Source organism: Limulus polyphemus, unplaced genomic scaffold, assembly GCF_000517525.1.
Source record: "Limulus polyphemus unplaced genomic scaffold, Limulus_polyphemus-2.1.2 Scaffold80, whole genome shotgun sequence".
NCBI classification, from domain to species: Eukaryota; Metazoa; Arthropoda; class Merostomata; order Xiphosura; family Limulidae; genus Limulus; species Limulus polyphemus.
Genome location: NW_013665690.1, coordinates 768,855 through 773,481, shown reverse-complemented (window position 1 = coordinate 773,481; position 4,627 = coordinate 768,855). Strand labels below are relative to the sequence as shown.

General features: G+C 34.0%; 1 long non-coding RNA gene across 1 annotated transcript in view; it reads right to left on the bottom strand.

Moving 5' to 3' along the window:
- LOC111087909 overlaps positions 1 to 4,367 on the bottom strand; it is a 19,511-nt gene extending 15,144 nt beyond the window's left edge. The window contains exon 1 of the long non-coding RNA XR_002612533.1: positions 4,355 to 4,367. This is a non-coding gene — a long non-coding RNA (uncharacterized LOC111087909). The remainder of the gene's footprint in view (positions 1 to 4,354) is intronic.
- Between the last annotated feature and the right edge of the window lie 260 nt (positions 4,368 to 4,627).

Sequence of the window (4,627 nt, the reverse complement as noted above, 5' to 3'; positions counted from 1 at the left end):
CAAAACAAACAAATAAACTCTTCAAACTTGGAAAGAATGTTTGCTCATTTTGTTTTTAAGCGCAAAACCAAACATGGGCTAATTACGCTGTGCCCATCATAGTGATCACACCCCAAATTTTAGATTTATAAGCCCCCAAACTTACCGTTGAGTCACCAGGAAGTACAGGAAGAAAGAGTTGTTGTTTTTGTGAACAGTATTTTAGTAGGAAGTTTAATTGTTCTCTGAATTCGAATTTGAGATTTTGATTAATTGCTTTCAAAATGCTTCTAAAAAGTATCTTTAAGTTTTCGTCTCTTTTTGTATGTTTCAACGGTATAACTTTAAGCTGTTTCTTTTTCTTTTCATTACTTTGATCCATGCATAGGAAAGTTGATGAGAAAGACTTAAGCTGCAAAAGTATTATTTTAAACCTGTATATTTATACAGATTCCCCAAGTGAGGTATAACTATATTATTTAAACCTGTATATTTATATAGATTCCCCAAGTGAGGTATAACTATATTATTTACTTATTGTTACTTTTACCAACAGCATTGGTTATTATTATTATAATACTGTTATTATAAAGATTCTTTTGAATAATTAGCTTAAAATATTTATTTAGGACTAGTCTAAATCTCCTAAATTGGTCGAATGTCAGGAGATATTATTGGGATTACGGCCAAAAATATCGTTAACAGCAAGGGTACTCAATTGATGAAACAATGTATTACAATGTACATAAGTAGAAATGCAAAAAAAAAACAAAAACAAAAAACAACAGGTAATTAATCAGTTGTACTGATAACCAGGTTAATTTTTAGTTTCTTTCTAAGTGCATATCTAAGTGATTAGAAGTTATCATTATTTGAAATTATATTATACTCTATAGTGTTTACGTTGAAACAGAGGAAAATATATCAAAAATTCTTTTGGGCATACTATTGGCTTATGGATTAAAAAAAAATATTTTCTTTTGAAAATGAAGTATTTTCCGTATTTCCTGAAATAATTTTTGTTCTAGGGTAACTCTTTTCTATTTATAGAATACCACAGCGATATTAGATCATGTTTAGTTCGATTAGATCAAGCATGACGACCCGAATTAATATACTCCTATGAGTTTCTGCTTTGAAATAACCGTTCTTTGCCAGCTAAGTTATTTGATCTTGAAAGTAAATAATTTAGATGACACAAATGTGTAGAGATCCCTTTTCTAGGAGCGTGGACCCATTTACAGATACAAAAAAAATGCTTAGTTTTGTTTTCTAATGCAGGAAAAAAATCATATATCTCACTTTTATTTGATTGCTTGTTTCATATACTTGAGTAAAGCAACACTAACGCTCTCTTTACTAACCGTCCTTAATGTTGAACTGAAAGAATAGAAGGTAAGCAACTAGCTAGTCAACGGCATCTACCGCCAATTCTTGCGTTACTCTTATTAAATAGTGGGATTTAACAATCGTTTTTATAATACGCCCATGACTCCAAAGTGCGCAGCGCGATTTTGTGCTAAAGGGACGCGAACCATGGACTCTCGTCTACATAGCACAGCTCCCTAAACACTAGGCTAGTCTCACTATTTGCATGTGTATGTATAGAATGATATGTTCATAAATAAAGATGGATATGTAGGGTTCTTTGTGGCATTCAAGTTTTTAAGTTTAACACCTGTACAATTAATAAAGATATTCAGAAAGACTGACCGTTATTTTCTACTAGTTGAATAGATTACTAAATACTCTTAGCTTCACTATGTTCAAATTGTTCTATGTGTGGGAAAATAATTATGTAACATTGGAAAGCATCCATCGACTTGCGATTATCCTTCCTTACCGTATACGAGTCCATTACAGTATACGCTAGCGGCGATGAGAGAATTCTTCCGGCGCGACAGTGTAAGATTTCTCCAACATCATTTGTTTCATATGACTCAGGGTTAAAAACCAACACATATACGTGAAGTTATTTAATACTAATAAAAACAACCATAAAAAAGTTATCTATGTTATATGATCTGCTTACAAAAGTTTTGCTAGATAGTGTAGATGGTGACTTGAAATTCTACACGATCTTTGCCATTTTAATTGGTAACGCTATTCGTTTGGTTGCGATAGTCTAAGAAAATCCTTAATGTGAATTTTATTACAATAAGTTAGGCTTAGCAAGTAATTTAAACAGACAGAGACAACAGTTGGTGTGCTAACATTTCCAAAATAGACCTTATATGTAGTTTGCTTTGTTTGTTTGTTTTTGAATTTCGCCAAAAGCTAAACGAGGTCTATCTGCGCTAGATGTCCCTAATTTAGCAGTGATAGATAAGAGGGAAGACTGCTAGTCGACACTACCCACCGCCAACTCTTTGGCTGCTCTTTTATCAACGCAGAGTGAAATTAACCGAGGGATTATAACTTCCCCAAGGTTGAAAGGGCGAGCATGTTTGGTGGGACGGGGATTGCGAGTCGAGCGTCTCAACCAACAGACCTATGTAGTTTGCATCAGTTTTGTTTTCAAAACTAGTCATACTTCAGAAATGTCAAAATCTAAAATAAAAACATTCTTAAAACGCAAAGCGTGAATCAATATATTTATATATTTATTTATTTGTATAATCTCAAAGTGCATATTTGTACACACATATATGATGAATCTCTACGAGCACACTTACATATATGCGCTAGTCTAACTTTATGTTTTATTTATATATCTCTTTAATTTCTTAATTCAATTCTTTAAATGCGATTACTTTCACGTAAAATGCAACAAGGCAATAGTCATAACTTTTGTTGTTGTTTTCTACCAACCGCTTAACCTGCTTCCATAAACGAAAATTTTATTTAGCTCCTCAGAAATCCTTTGTGCCACGCTTCGGTCTTAAACCTTATCATATAGGTTTTGTTGAGAGGGAGAGGAAAATAAATATATATTTGATCAGCAGAGCGAGTGTCAAGTGCCCATTCAGCTTTATCAACATAACCTCAGACATATGTAGCTGTGTGACATTCGGCAGTGTAAAACTACGGTTTGTTCTGTAACTGTAAACCACTAAGACTCCCACTCTGAACAGCAATATTTAGCAGTGTGAAACTCCGATTTGTTTTGTAATTGTAAACCACTAGAGCTCTCACACTGAACAGAAAATATTTAGCAGTGTGAAACTTCGGTTTGTTCTGCAACCACAAATCACCAGAACTGTCAACAGCAGCATTCGGCAACATGAAACCTCAGTTTGTTCTGAAATTGTAAACCACTAGATCTCTCACTCTCAATAGCATATTCGGAAATTAATATTAACTTCTGATCAGAACATTCTCCATCCTTAGAGAAAAACTGAAATTCAACATACTTTTATTGAGCTCTTGCTTATAAAGATTAGAATGCACTGTTTCATTAGTTGGTTACCCTTGCTGTTAACGATGTTGTGAAAACTTCGATTTGTTCTCGAATCAGAAAACACTAAAACTCTAAACAGCTGTCATTTTGAAACTTCGGTTTCTTCTGGAATAACGAAAACACCAAAACTCTCAACAGCTGTCATTTTGAAACTTCGGTTTCTTCTGGAATAACAAAACACTAAAACAGCTGTCATTTTGAAACTTCGGTTTCTTCTGGAATAACAAAACACTAAAACAGCTGTCATTTTGAAACTTCGGTTTCTTCTGGAATAACAAAACACTAAAACAGCTGTCATTTTGAAACTTCGATGATCCACAGTTTAAAAATTCACATCAGAGTGATTGAGCCGGTGAAAACAAATACATAAAATCAAAATCACAAAATATCAGAAAGTATAATCTAATGTGATAAAACAGAGTTGGCTGATCAACTTTCTTGGCAATGAGAGACTTAAAATTTTGGAGAAGGATGTGTTTTTCTATACTGAATACTTTTGGGAAATTTCCATTTCTATCTTTCGTCATTCATTCTCAACGTGTCTTCTTTGCCGTTTTATGCATGATTTAGCATTAGTGATACTCGAGAAATGCCTTGAATTGGCGGTATTTAAATTTATACTGGATTATATTGGATTACACTTTGCAGAAATATGTAGGTAAGTTTGTATTTATATCTATTTCTATCTATCACGTTGCTTTAAACCTGTCTGTGTAAGAATGTGATTTTATAAGTGAGCATGCGTGTTTTTCTGTCTATACCTCTGTGTATGTAGGTTTGTGTGATGTTCCGGACTGACGATAGGAGACAAAGGATTCTGGAGGTATACAATATTCTATAATACAGAATTATGACAACTCACTTAAATATGATACTCTATTTGCAACTTGAATTTATGGTAAAACTCCTAAGTCGATACCTGTCACCGTCGAAATTTTAAGCTACTGACCAATGGGAAAGCAGTACTCTACAAACCCACACTAAAGTTCTGTGTGTTTGCTTTGTTCTTGATCACAGAGCTACATAATAGGTTATCTATTCTTTGCCTAACGCGGGTATCGAATCCGATTTTTAGTGTTTTAAGCTCACATAGTTACCGCTGAACCGCCGGAGGGGAATACGCTAAGGGATTGACTTGTACTCTTATAACGCACCCACAATTAGATGTTGCGGAAGAATCTTTTTAGTATCATATGGATTGGAAATCGGCTCACAAGATCTGTAATCCGGAGTTCTACCACAGGGCCA